Source organism: Vanellus vanellus (assembly GCF_965231255.1).
Source record: "Vanellus vanellus genome assembly, chromosome: 2".
Classification (NCBI taxonomy): domain Eukaryota; kingdom Metazoa; phylum Chordata; class Aves; order Charadriiformes; family Charadriidae; genus Vanellus; species Vanellus vanellus.
Genome location: NC_138906.1, coordinates 163,190,940 through 163,206,426, shown reverse-complemented (window position 1 = coordinate 163,206,426; position 15,487 = coordinate 163,190,940).

The window sequence follows — 15,487 nt, the reverse complement described above, 5'->3', positions numbered from 1 at the left end:
AGCAAATCTGAAACAAATCAGAAAGAGTTTTGGCAAAATAACTGTTCTTGTCAAGTATTCCCCTGTACTTTTCTTTTTCTTCTCCTACCTTCCTACAACCTTCACCCTTTTCTACATCATCACTCGTCACCTGTGATGATAATTACTAAACAGCTTAAGCTGTACAAAACCCAGGGAAGTTCATTGTTAACTCCTTGCCATTTTGAAAAATTACTACTTAATTCTATTTTTCCCACTCTTTTATCCAGTTCTTTGCTTTACCATGGTGTCACACCTTCTTATCTGTTTTAAAACATCATGTAACAAAACTCCTAAAAAGTATTCCGTAAATCTATATTAATTATTTCTCATTACTTATTAATTAAGAAGAAGTAATCTTATGCCACATGAAATGAAGTGTATAAAAGACTGAATACCTTTGCTCAACTCAAGTGTAATTTAAGGTCTGTTTCAAGAAAATGCGCAAAAGTTAGTGGTTACTGGGCCTTATGATTGCTATATACTGATGGAGAAAGAGTTATGTATTTTCATGCATGGATTTCCATGGGCCATCTGATTCCCCACATGAAGATTATGCCATACTGAGAAATTCAAGTAAATGTTTAAGAACTTTGATTAGTCATTTGCTTGTTTGTTTTGAAGGCAAATGGTGGTACTTTAGTCAGACAGGTGTTCATTTGCTGCATACATAATGGTTTACACACAGTTCACTTCTGCCAATGACTGTAATGAGGTCAGAAGGGTTATTTGCAGACTGGAAAGAGCCGTTAAGGGACCGGGACCGAAGCGGGTGAGGATGGTTCTGATTCTTTCAAGACAGATGTCCTGGGAAAACTCGGAGTGCTTCTAAAATACCATATTTTCAGAGCGTTTCACATATATACTGAAAAAACTGAGATATTCATAAGGTGCTAGCTGTCACTTTCCATTTAGAAGAGCAGTTTGAGGGATCTATGAAGTGCTTTTCTCTTGTAATGCAGTGGTTAGAGCACTGACCCAGCGTAGGAGACATCGACCTTCCACTTTCTCCTTCGTTAAATGGGACTAGTTCCCACCTCCCTCAGCTCCCAGGAATACCTAGTGGTGGTGCCTGAGGGAGGATGGACCCTACATTTCTTATCATGCTGCTTCCTGGCAGAGTTTGAAAAACTTCAAGATCAATGGACCTTAAATACACTGAGGAAGCATGAGTGTGTTCCCTGGTAGCTGGGATGTACACCTGAAAGAACAACAGGCTTCATCTATCTCCAAAATAAAAATAAAAAGTAGAAATTTGAAGAAAACAGTTACAGGACAACTGGCTCAACAGCTCACTCAAATGGGAAGGTATTTCTTAGTACTATTTATGTGTAACTATCACGTCTTGGGAGTGCAAGCCCAGGCTTGCCTCACAGTAAATTCATCCAATAATCAGAGGGAGATCCTTATCTATCCAAATCTGGATGTCGGCTATGATTCATGATCTTTGATACAGCAGGTAAATGAACAGAAAGTGAGATTTATTTAATGCTCTATAACCAACCTTGGGGTTAGGAGTCCAAGCTCTTTGACACAGTCAGCCTTAGTCATTAGAAGGAAGCTATTTCAGTAATGAGTTATTACAACCCTGGGAGCACTTTGGTCATGGTTCATCACCATGGTACGCTGTGGACCTTAATAGTGTCTTACAATGTCAATATGTGCTTTATTTAAGGTTCGTATCCTTTTAGCCAGTCAGAAAGAATAAAACTCACCCCTGCGCAGCAGGCCAGAACGTGGTCTATTCATCATGCTAGTCCCACATGAGTCCTCAAAATGTATTTTAACTGAGATAGAAGTGACACATAAAGCTTCTGTGAGGTCTTTGGCACACAGCTGGATTTCAGTTGTGAATGGGAAGACACTTATCCATCAAATATCTTATTTGATGGATAATTTCGCCATCAATCGGATTAGCTAAATGACGGGAATAATTCCTCTAGCCTTACCTACAATATCTGAATCTTGTCTTTCTGTATAGTCTTGGGTAAGCAAATTTAATGGAAAATAATGGCAGAAAAAAAAAATAGTAAGAATGGAGGAGGGGCTCTTTTAGAGTAAATAATTCAGTTCACTTAACTTAAAGCCAAAGAATTCAACATCAGGCATCCACCTTCAGCATGATGGCCAGAAAATTAGGTTCTTATGAAGTGCTTAAATCCCAACCCTTTTTCTCTGTTCCTTTGATAGGTAATTGCCAGAGCCCCACAAACAGGGGAGTTTTCAATGTGTTTTTGTATAATAATAAGAAAGTTCAAGTTGACCTCTCCTGTTCAAAAATATTTTTCTTTATAAAGGAGAAGTATTTTTGTTTACCTTATTGCACTAACCTTTCTTTCATTTTAAGCACGCTCTGAATTCAAGACTTTATTTTTAAAAACACAATCATGTCACTTTTTAAAATTAACAAATTGCATTCCAAAGAAAAATTTTCCATCAGAAAATAACTTTTTTTTTATTTTCCATCACTTTTTGTGATTCCATTCATCTTGAACTGCTTAAAAGTCCCCTAATCTACCCTGACGTCCAAGAAATTTACTGCAAGTGTCCGCCTAGTTCTGGCTCTCAGTATTCAAAATAACATTACTTTTTTTTTTTTTTTTTTAAACAGGTGTTTTGAAAAAGATATAGTAAACTAAACACAACTATTTTCTACCTGAGTTTTATATAAATAGTACCTTTGTTCTGAGTCTGCTCTTTTACCAATAAATCAATAACATAAACATGAAAGTAAGTGGTACTAACAAACATTCTGAATCGACTCGTATTGATATGTAGTTTCATTGCTTTACCAGGCTCCATGTATGCCTGCTGGAATCCATCACATAAGATTAAACAGGAACTTCACTGTTTATATTTACTGGAATCTGAGAAGTCAGTAGTATTCCTTCTAGAAAAAAATTATTACAGCACAACCCTAGCGTTTGGGCCATCCTAAGCTGAAATATTTTGTATTTATATGCATCTTCTACCTCACTATTAACAGTGGTAAAATGCCCTTGGGTCAAGATTAGGCTCAGGGAAAACTCATCACTTCATATCCATTTTCTCCACAGAGTTTGTCTCAAAACACTTTACAGTTGACTGTCTAACAGATACAGATGTACCCAGGATTACATGAGGGAGATATGCCAGTCTTTACAGAATAAAGAATTGTAAAATTAATATTTTAGTAAGTAACATTTCTTCATACAAGTCCACCACATAATAGTATGTATAACCAGAAAACCAAAGTCAGAACATCCAAAAATTGCAGTTAATAGAAGAACTTGAGAGTCACAAAACAGAACTCTTCAGGTTTCAACTGCTCTATTATACTCCTATTCATGTGAGGTTGCAATCAGTTCCTGTCACAATCTCTAAGGTACATTTGAAGCTAAAGTCATAAAACAAACAAAGTTCAGTCTTTATGATCAGGTGTGCAAAGGCCAGCAGGATGCTCCCATTACTGCAGCTTTACTATGCCACAGGAAACAAGCACACCAAGTCCATTAAAAATGAAAAGACTCATAGTGGATTCATGAGTTACTGTGAATCATTTCACCTCTTATCAGTGCATAAGGAATATGCACGCTTTGGTTATTTAGTATAACTGCAGTGCTTCCACTAAATGGTATGCAGCAGGACTCTTGCACTTAATATGGTATGTGGATATAGATCTTCCTGCATTATCTTTTTTTTTTTTCCCCGTAAATTGCTCACAGGTAGCATAACTCTTTTTGTCCAGGCAAGTTCTTTGGACACTCAGAATAACAAACACAAATATGAAATCTTCCATTTCTACCTGTGCAGAACAACAAGGAATTTGTGATTTTAAAACATCCAAGTGTTATTAGAACCACAAAGGGAAAGATTTCAGCCCTTCCTTGAATTTTATATTTTTTTCCCAAGATGCTCGCTGATGTACTGTTCAACTGGATAAAATTTTGATTGCAGAAAGTCCACATACAGAATTATAACTATTATAGATGGTTTTATGGTTACAAACACAGGACTGGAAGCCAATGAGAACAAGGAACAGATTTCTGAATATCTCTGATTTTCCTGTGGGACTTTGAGCTTAAAATTAAGGCATCTAAGAAAATTGTCTTAATTTTTCCATCTATAACAATAGGTTTACTAAGGGCAAAAACTAATTAATAACCCCAACGCACCTTAGGCTTTTCTCCAGCATGCCAGTGTAAACAGAACAAGCTTTATTTACTTTCTGTTAGGAGAGTTAAAAATTTGCATTACTTTCCTTTGCCTAGGAAAGTCCATTGATTTCAGCAAGCTTTAGCATTTGTATTTGTACACTGTCTTAAAGGCCAGATGTTACTTATTTTCATTGAAATCACTACCCTTTGCACAGTTAGCTCACAGAAGGATTTATTTTCCTTTTTCCGGTGCGGTGTTAATCTCTCTCACTGGCTGGGTAATTTGAACTCTTCTGTCTCGACGTGTATTCAGTAAACACTAATAAACTATTCTTTTTCTGCGCTGATTCAATTCTTCCTAGCATTTTTTTTTCTGTTATCTTTGCTAGTGCAATATTTAAGTTTGCTTTTGTGGCCAAGATATGTAGAAACTACTATATATTAAAACTTGAATGGAAGTGCTCCTTGTAATTTGTTTCCATAAAGAAATTTCATGGAATGAATATATATACAAGAATCCTTCTCCTGAGTGTGTCTCAACTAATTTCCAAGTAATCATTTTTAGTTATGAGACGATGGTTCATTCACAGTTTTATTCACACGTTTAAGCATTTCCATCAAATCCATTGGAAAAGTCTATTTCAAACTCACTGAGGTTGCCAAGGGTCTACAAATAAGTAAAAGTTATTTAAATGCATGCAGCACAACTAAAAATAATGTATTTTTTGCAATTCTTATGTCAAAGATTTTTAAATCTATTAGCCTACAGCTAAATTTCAGTCACCAAGAGGGGTAATAAAATATCTATCAATTATTGTGAGTTAGTCTGGCCAAATACATACAAACTTCAGATTAGTAACCTCATATTTCTTGAAGTGACCCCAAAGTTGCCCCACTAAAATGTATTTGAGTCCACATCATCTGAAGTAAAAATAAATAAATAGATAAATAATATTCTCTTTGTATCTGTATTAAAAACGAAATACAACAAAGCTGCTGAAATTACATGACGTTCATTACTTCACTTGGACAGCTGAAGAACTGAAGCAGTTCTTGAAAAGTGCCCAAAGAACAGCTAGTATTTAAAAAAAAATACAAATTGGAACCTGAAAATAGGTTATTACACTTTTTTTACAAGAATAGGTATGTAGGAAAGATAGAGCCTAGATCCCCAATTGAATTTCATTCCTAAAGGCTCTGCAGTCTTGTTGTAGTGCAACACTAGCAATATTTGTTTTATGATGACACCAACAGGTCCCAGCTAAGAGTGGGAACTCCGTAGGGCTCAGTGCTATAGAAACAAATGTAAAAGGTTTTAATATCATTAATATCATGTGTAAACATACATACTAGAGAGCCAGTATGACGAAGTAAGCACTGTTCCCAATTTGTGAAGAAAAAAAAACGTGAACTGTCCCAAGGTCACAGTACAGCAGAGCCAAGAATTGAGAATTGTTTCATTAAAAACTGGTGAAATATATATATTTATATATATTGTTGGGACCAGTACTGTTTAATGTCTTCATCAGTGACATGGACAGTAGGATTGAGTGCACCCTCAGCAAGTTACCAGATGACACCGAGCTGAGTGGTGCAGCTGACAAGCCTGAGGGATGGGATGCCATCCAGAAGGAGCTGGACAAGCTTGAGAAGTGGGCCCATCTGAACATCATGAAGTTCAACAAGGCCAAGTACAGGGTCCTGCACCTCGGTCAGCGCAAACCCCAGAATGAATATAGGCTGGGGGATGAAGGGATTGAGAGCAACCCTACCAAAAAGTACTTGGGGCTACTGGTGGATGACAAGCTGGGCATGAGCCAGCAATGTATGCTCACAGCCCAGAAGGCCAACCACATCCTGGGCTACATCAAAAGAAGCATGGCCAGCAGGTCAAGGGTGGTGATTCTGCCCTCTACTCCATTCTCACAATACCCCATCTGGAGTACTGCGTCCAGCTCTGGAGCCCTCAGCGCACAAAGGACATGGACCTGTCGGAGTGGGTCCAAAGGAGGCCCACAAAGATGATCAGTGGGCTGGAGCACCTCTATTATGAGGACAGGCTGAGAAAGTTGGGATTTTTCAGCCTGGAGAAGACAAGGCTCCGGGGAGACCTCATTGTGGCCTTTCAGTACTTAGAGAGGGCTTATAAGAAAGATGGGGAAAAACTATTTAATAGGGCCTGTAGTGGTAGGACAAGGAGTAACAGTTTTAAACTAAAACTTATATCTACATTTAGACTGGATATAAGGAAGAATGTTTTTACAATGAGAGTGATGAAACACTGGCACAGGTTCCCTAGGGAGGTGGTACATGCCCCATCCCTGGAAACATTCAAGGTCAGGTTGGATGAGGCTCTGAGCAACCTGATCTATTTGAAGATGTCCCTGCACATTGCAGGGGGGTTAGACTAGATGGCCTTTAAAGGTCCCTTCCAACCCAAAGTATTCTATGATTCCACAATTCTGTAAACAAACCACACATACCTATTTTATTGATGTCTTAGATGATGAAGTAGAGCCAGATTCTCCACTGTCTCCACTGCTATGGTCACCCATGCCAGCACAAAATGAAACTATTTCACTTTTCACTAAATACAAAGCCATTGTAAGAATCAAAGAAAATCAAGAAAATTAGTAAGAGGTTAAATCAGTAAAGCAAAGATCTGTAGAATAAGTGCTTGTGTGCTGAACAGACATTAACATTGCAAGAGAGAAAGTAGTATCTATGTAATACCAAAATCGTTTTTCTTCAATTAGATCAGGTCACGCATTTCCCTGTTGCTGTATCAACTAAACTATTGAATGATGATCTGTTTGTGACAATGTTAATAGCCTGCCTAGAAAATCTTGCTATAATGTCTTCGTCTTTCTCCACCCGTATATTTCAGTCTCCCTATACTGTGATCCAGAATTCCTCCTTACTTTTCTTTTGTCTCCCTTTTTCTACCCAATTTTTGTTTTCGTCACATACTAGTCCGTCCTCTCCATTATAGTTCTCACACCCTTCTGAAGATTCACGCCAGATCTTGCCTGTCTTTTACACCGTTAAGCACTTCTAGCCTGTAACATTGGTGCTTATTCCAAGTTCTGATAGCACTAGCACAGCTTCTGTTAAGAGCCATCTCAGCTGTGATGCTGCAGCATCCTAAACTGACACAAGGGGATTGCAGTGTCATATCTGTCAGGGCCCGCTGAGCAACCTTGTGGTCAGAAATGAAACCGGCTGAAGGACTTGGTTGACTGTCCATTGGAAAATAATTGAGAAATGTGAAAGGGGAAAAATATTGAATGATTTTGTTTTTCTTCTATATGGCAACCACAGGTTATCTCTGGAAGGCATGATTTAAAAAAGAAAGACAAATAAGAAACATTGGGTTTCTTATTCAGAAGACTGCATAGCGAAAGTTCAGAGTGGACGGGCCCTTAACACAGAGCTCAGAGGAAAAACTGCTGTCATTTATTTATTTATTTACTTATAGCATTAAAAAGGGGGTCAAGGTAAGCTTTTGTTTTCAAAATGGGAAACTGCCCGGAGAGGGGATGTTTCCTTCTGGTGCAAGTACCCACGTGGGCACATGCACATATATTTTGTCCTTCCCTTGTTATTCAGCACAGAGGAGATGTGGACCAATTCCTACCTGCTGTTGCAGACTTTTGAAATGTTCCTTCAGCCTGATCTGAGATGGCAATTTCACTGTAAATAGGCCCTTCCTTCTCAACTAGGTCTGTGAGCAACGTGGACCATCATGAACAAGGGGCTCTGCTGGCAGAAGTGGAAGGAGAAATTCCACGAACAAATTTCATCCTTGTTGTGGTGGCTGAAAGTCTTACAAAGGTCTCCAGAAAATCCATTAAACACCAGGCGCTCATCTAGATGGTCTCTTGTGGCTCCCTTCATCCCTACCTATGGCCCACAGTAATAAAAGGTAGAGGATACTGTTGCCTTCTAGAGGTCTTACTTAGCCCAAATTGCAAAACCTGCAGCCTGCTTGTTACCTAAGCCTTTGAAAACGAGGATTTGTATCCCAATGATGGCTCAGCTTGTTATTCTATGACAATAATATAGATAATCTGTTGCATTTACAAATTGAGCCTTGGTTGCAAAAGGCAGAGATCTCCCCAAAACCCCAGAGAGGCATTTTCTTTTTCAAGTTTTAAAAGCAGATGTAATTTCATCACAAACCTTTTAATCCTCCATTACAAAGTGATGCATGAGAAAAAGAGCAATCAGATCTGAAATATGCCTTCTACCATTTTCTTAAATATCTCAGTCAAAATCTCACACATTGATCTTAATTTCTGGGGAATTATCCCTTGGAATATCCCCAAATCTTGTTGCACAGCTTTTGTCATGCCTCTCTGCAACATTGTCTGTTTATTTCAGCAGTTCCCTGATGTTGAAATAGTACAGTAGTTGGTTCCTTTACCTAATATTGCTATGATTCAAGTCTCCAAAGATTTGGATGTTTAAATACAAAATGTTTTAGTTCAAGCCCATCTCACATAAACTGTTATTGATAAGACCACAGTCACACACAGCTAACTGTCACTCAGGTGTTTACGGAGACAGAAACAAAAATCCCATTCCACCTCACTGTTAAAAAGTCTTTGTCACTCCACCAAGTTCTTTTATCTGATAAGCTCCCCCGTGGCTAGGAGAAAGAATAAAAGTATTCCATAAATGGAAGCCCTGCAGCCCAAACCATCAGACCGAAGGAAACGCAGCACCAGGAGGAATACAGCTGCGCCTGGCAGCTGCATGTTTTCAGGCCAGCACTTGTCCCCCAAACACCCACCACAGCTGGAGGTGTGCTGTCCTATTTCTCCAGCTCACCAACAGCTCTGTGCTACAGCCACCAGTCCTCAGACCCTCCTCCAATGTGACATTTTGTTTGTTCAAACCGAAGCACACTCTCACAGTCCAGATTTTTGTCTTTCCTTGTCCTTCTCACCACTCATCTGAGCCAATCTCCATCATAAACATTGTCACACTGAGACCATCCCTGCTAGCTCTGATCCATCAGCAGAGACTTGGCCTGTAAGAGCTAGCCAGGAAGGTGGCTAATCCATCACAGGTGGCCCAGGCACTATTCTCATTAAAGGGTCATCTGGTTTATGACAGGTCTAAATTATATCCCAAAGGCTGTCCTCACCATCATGATGCTCAAGGCCGAGCCTGCACTCCAGCCCAGGCTCCCTGTGGTGACCCACACTGCTGATGTTTGCTCATATCCTATGCTGAGTTGGGATCAAGTCAACTCTGTCCTCTTGACCATGAATCAGGGACATAGACTGGGTATTGACAGTAGCTTGAGATGCACAGCTAGTGGTTGGGCAAATGCAGTCAGCACAGCACAGCATCCTGCCATGCACTGTGTCCAGACACAGTGTTGACTCTTTTCCCTCTCCCTGCATGATACTGAGGGTGAGCCGTTAAGCACCAATATGTCCCCCCAGATAGACCCAGATTCCTGCTTCTCTGGTTTGGATGGTTTGTGGACTGTGTTTCTGAGATCAATGAAAAGCCACAAAAGACTTTTTAAGTAGAAGGAAAGCCCTTGCCTACCAGAAATATGAGATGACTCAAGAAGTAGAAAAACACCAGGGGCTACCAGCAGCTCTGGATCAGACAGAACAGGAAAAAGACCATGAGAGACAGCTCTGGTGGGGATATGTAGGCACAAGACCTTGGGTGGTGCCAGGAGTTCTGCTGGCACTTACAGAAGTCATCTTCTAGTGCTGATATGAGGGCTAACCTTGCTGCAGAAGAGAGGATTGGAGGAGACTGGCACAGAACAAGAGCTAGATAGAATGTCTCCAATATCTCCAAACACAAATAAGATAAATTGCACCAAATGAAAGCTTGCAAATTTCTTCTGGAATGCTGCCTTGAAGATAAACAGAGGTCAACAACAAGGTACTTATACCAGTAAATAGAAGCAAGAGTAAAGGGAGTAACATAAAGAGTAAAGAGACATCCTGGTGGGTAGGAGGTCCAGGGAAGGGGGGATCATCACTAGAGAATCCTTGTTCTTCAGAAGAATGTGTTTGAGCTTTGTAGGGAAAACTTGCTGAGTAAGCCTGATATAAAAAATTCTGTGGTCACGCACTGAGTTTCTAATTAGCCCAGGAACTGCGAAGGTGGGGAAGAAGGTAAGAGGTTTGGTTTAGGGTGCACCATGAGAGAAAACACTGTGTAACCCCAGTCCTTCTGACTTATGTTCACAGTTTAGATTGGCTCCTTATGAGGCAGGAATAAGCGTATCACAGCCTGCACTTCCCTCATGGGAGCTGGAACAGAATTGGATTGGACAAAGTTGGCCGAAAGTGCCCTGTTCACCAGTTTTGATGGCATGGGTCCTGCTGGGCTAGCAAATGTTCTGTAACAAAAAGCAGGCTGTGACAATGCATATGACATTTGGGACACTGCTGTGCGAGTGATTATTTTAATTTTTTTTCATGAAGAGCCCAGCTGGAGAGTATGAGCCAGTGTTTTCCAGGTAGGACACGTGACTCAAAGCAAGAAGGGGTTTCTGATAAAGCCATGAACTTTTGGTCCCTGACACTGTGAATGTTCCTGTCTGAGAGAGGGAAGGGGGTGTCAACATTGCTCAAGGCAGATAGGGATGTCTAGTGACTTGTCCAGCATCCACACACTCAACGTAACTTACAATAATATCCATTATAGTCCATCAAGGGCTGTGATTGAGTGGCAAAATTTAAAATTCAAATACTTGTAAATCCCTTTGCACAGGCAATATATAATTACACAAATGCCGTTTCAGTCATTGGATGGTTGGGAAAGATTTACCTAGTGATGTTGTTGATTGTTATCATGATGGATACAGTCTCTGCCTGATGGTACCATTTACCCCCATTTTGATGCTGCTTGACATAGAGTTGTCTCTGCACCAATTCTTCATTAACTGGCAAGAGAGTCAGGCAGACACATTCAGAAGAATAATAGCTGCTGTCTGGGGCATTTGGTACTCCAAATATTGTGTTGACATTATTGTTAAAGCCAGTGTCTGGCATATTTTGCTAAACTGCTACTCCACAAGTTGTGCGTTTCGTATTATTTTTCAGCACTGAACAGATGTTTCAGTCCAGATAACACACGGCTGATTCCTCCAGGACTGCTGTGCCTCCTGGAGGGGGATGGAATGGGCCTGGGCCACAATCCTGACCCCTATCATCTCAGCAAAAGTATATGGACATGCCACTTACAGATTGTGAATGCTGTTGATCCAAGGCATGACAGATTTGGATACAGCACTTTGAAAGGCCATGAAGTTGGTGTTTCAGATGATTCAGGTCAGGTGTGAGGCTTGCAAATGCCAGTCACAGATGAATATAGAGATGTGTAGGATAGCAGCTGGGTTGAATTTCAGCCCTAGGAACGTGCAATTTGAATACAACTAGCAGAAGCCAATGGTGAACAGGAGTCATTGATGTTGACTCTACTAGCTGCAGCTCCTAAGGCTGGTGAGATGAAGCCGTGAACTGATGAGCAAGTGAGCTTAACACAGATGTGGCCCAGTAGACACTAGAACAACCGTGAGCCCATGGAAGTGTTGGAGAGAAGCACTCCAGAGCAAGAAGGACGCACTGAACCCAGTAATCATCATATACCAGTGCTTGTCAGAACAGCATATCAACTTTGATGAAAACTTTACGTTGAATCTACTTCACGAAGAATTTTTATAAAAGTCTTTTTCTTCTTACTGAAATTATATTTTATAATTTTATTGTATATTAGATTGATTTTGATCAACTATTCTAGACCAAAATATTTCTCTCAAAAAAGCTTTTCATGGATGTTCTTCAATAATTTTCTGTTTCCAATTCACCCTATTTCTTTCCATCCCATTTCTTTTCATACATCATGGACTGAAACTGAAAAAGGGCACAAATTCTGTGGAAGGCAGAAGACTGCCACATCACGGTAGATGACTAAGCTGATGATACACCTATCACCCTGTCCCATAGTGATATTTAGAAATGAAAATATTTTTTGTTTAGCTATGTGGTGCAGGTCTGAATTTCTGACAAAAAATCGATTTGGTATTTGACTTTGTCAAACATTATCGATAGATGAAAGACATTAGTGTCAGTAATACTACTTGTACACCAGCATCACTTGTTTTGCAAGGATGCAAAGTAGGAATATGAAAAAGAGATTTTGTGAGGTAAAAGAGAATCAGGACCAAATTATTTATAAGGGAGGGGAGAAAGCTTCTTCCTTCTAGCTTTTTAAAATAAACTTCAAATCCTATATCTTTTAATAACATTATTTTCCAACTATTGCTTGAAAATTGTGGAAGCACCAGAAAAAAGTCATATTAAATCCACAGTCAATTACAATTTATTGGAATACTCTTCTTGTTTTTTAAATTCTTTCTTGTATTTTGTTAAAATAACTTTTTTCCTAAGGATTATAATACCTTAAATGCCCATTAAAGCTAACAACATCATAGATAGGAATCAGGACTAAATTTATGCTTTCCCTCTCCCCATTTATTGAAGACTTTAGAGGTAATCTCATTACTTTTGGGAGACAGTAATTATTATAATTTAATTATAGCAAATTGTTCGGTTTGCCTTTGTCTAGCTATGGCTTTGTTAAGGAGCTAGTTCTTTACAAATGTGAAGGCCTGGATTCCAATATCTCTTTCTTTAACATGTTTTGCAATATTTGTTATCTAACTCAATTCAATTGATGTGTTGAGGCCTATGACTTGATAATTACCAAGAGAGACACAGATTTCTGAAGAGGTGAAATACGTGGTGGTAGCAAACTAAATTAAATTACATGCTTATATTTTTTTTTGATTCTTGCATTCGACTGTCATCTGGGTGCAGGGCAAAGCAGGATCACAATTTCTTTTTCAGGTGCACAATTGAGCTGACAGCTACAACTGAAGTGAAAGTGCATCTTAGAAAGTTGTTTCTGAAAAGAACAAAACCACTAAACGGCATTTTCAACAAGCATTGTCTTGAATTCATCCAGAACTTTTAAGAAAAATGATTGGTTTCTATTTTTTTCCAATCTTGTTTTCTTAAAACACATTTACTGGAACTATTATTTTCATTGAGTAGCCACAGCACAGATACTTTGGGAACTGGTCACTCCAAAATGGATTTGTTCAACAATTGTTTGGGGCATTTTAAAATAGGTTTAACTATTCAAATGCTTCTTAAACCTCCCGGTAAGTGACTAATGACAGAATTTTACTTTTCTGAATCTTTGTATCTGATCTTACCCTAACCAGAAAAAGAAATCAAAATGAAACAAACGACTCCCTCACTCCCTGAAACACGCTGAACTAAAATCCTATTTTTTTTTTCTTCATAATTTTACCAGTAACAGGAAGAAAAGTCCTTTTGTCAAAACCCCCTAAAATACTTTTGATAAACGCTCTGTCAGCTCAACATAGAAGAATTAATTCAGCCTTTATTACGACAGAATATTTGAGTATTTCTTTTTAGAATTTCCCTAAAACTAGTTCTGCAGTCAGATAGGAGGTCAGCAGAAATGGAAGACCATGGAGAATTTTTCTCCCTGATTTGCTAATTCTAGAAGGGAAGAAAGAAAGTAGTTGACTGTTGCTAAAAGGGACCATTTATTTTTCTCTAAATGGCCAAACAAAACGCTCAAATCAAAAATCCCAAGCAAAACCAAACAAACAGAACTTACAGGTGATGCTTTAATGGTGATGTTTTAATCCCTGGAGTGCCATTTTCTGCAATGTAATTGTCAGTTATATCAACTACTGTGCAAGTATGCAAGGCAAAATTCATGTTATCCTGATTTTCATTGATGCCTACAAGAAATTATTACTCGAACTAATTATAGTTGCTCTCTGCAGGGAAGAAACAATTGGGGGTGAAGGAGGGAAAAAGACGGGGGTGGAATGACAAGGTAATTCCAAAAATGAATGCTTCATAGATTATTAATTTCTTCTAAAAATACTGAGAAATCCTGAATTGCTGCAAAAGGGTTTTGCTGGAGCTGGAATAAATCCATATGAGACTTACAAGGCAAGTTTGCATTAAAATATCTTTGATGTTAGGGCCTCACTCTAAAGTTGGGCTAGTTAGGACACATTACTCTGTTGGGTTTTTTTATTTTTTTCACTGAAATGCTTTTTCCCAGATAATAAAACACTTAACGGAGATCTATTCATAGAATCACAGAATGGTTGAGGTTGGAAGGCACCTCAGGATGTCACCTGGTCCAACCTCCTTGCTCAAGGAGGATCACCTAGAGCCAGTTGTCCAGTATGATCTTCTGAAAACTAGGAAAGGGAAGAGTTCTGGAGTCTATCACAAGCTCTTCTGTCATTTCTGGAGATATAAAGATAAATATATTATTTTAAAAAGAGTTGTTTTGTCGACTGTTGTCACATAATTATATTCTGCCTTAACATTCAGATGGGTTTTTTTCTGCTCTAGTGCAAAGCATGAGAAGGAATGGACAGGTGGAAAGGAACCAAGAACGAGTGGAAAAAAAGGTTGAAATTAATTACATTTATCCTTGACTGTTTATCCTCTGAAGTAAAAAAAAATGCCTACCTGGCATTCTGTTGAGCAATAGAGAATTTATTGATTTAAAACAGAAATTGTTCTACATTTATCGTTCTTTGGGAATAAAATCTTTAATCTGGTGAAATACAACAGAATAGGGAAAGACTTCTTCATAATCTGAGTTATGATAATATTTGTCATAACACTTACAGGCAGGTTTTTTTGAAAAGACCAGAACATCCTAATCTACCCACAAGCACTGAAACGGTTATGTGTATGCAAGATGTTTTCATGTGCTCATAACATGCCATTGAAATAAAATTACTGCATGTCTCAATCCGTCTGTAAGAAATAATTTCTGTTTAAAATTTGCCATGATTTCCCTAACAACGCTCTACACTCCTAATTTTTCTTTGAATATCTTTTCTTCCCTCTGGTGGGAATCAAAGTTTTACATTCCCTTTAAATATCCCTTAGACAGAAGTTACTGCATAAGCAGTAAAAAGAGGCAAAGAAATCTAACACTGTACATGCAACAGCTTCAATCTCAGCAGGGTCAGCTTTGTTTGCATGTATCATTGCATTTTACTCTGCAGAAGGACATTGGTGCTTTAAGAGACTTGTAGGTTCTGGGCTCTGCCTTTTAATGAACTTTAAGAAATTGCTGATGGAATTAGTTAAATTTGCCTCTCCTGCCTGCAGGACAACACACAAATGCACACACAGCTGCTAGTGCTTTCAGAGGAAACTACCAACACATCTAATGGAAGATGTTTCCTCCCTTCATGTCATTTTTACTCAAAACCT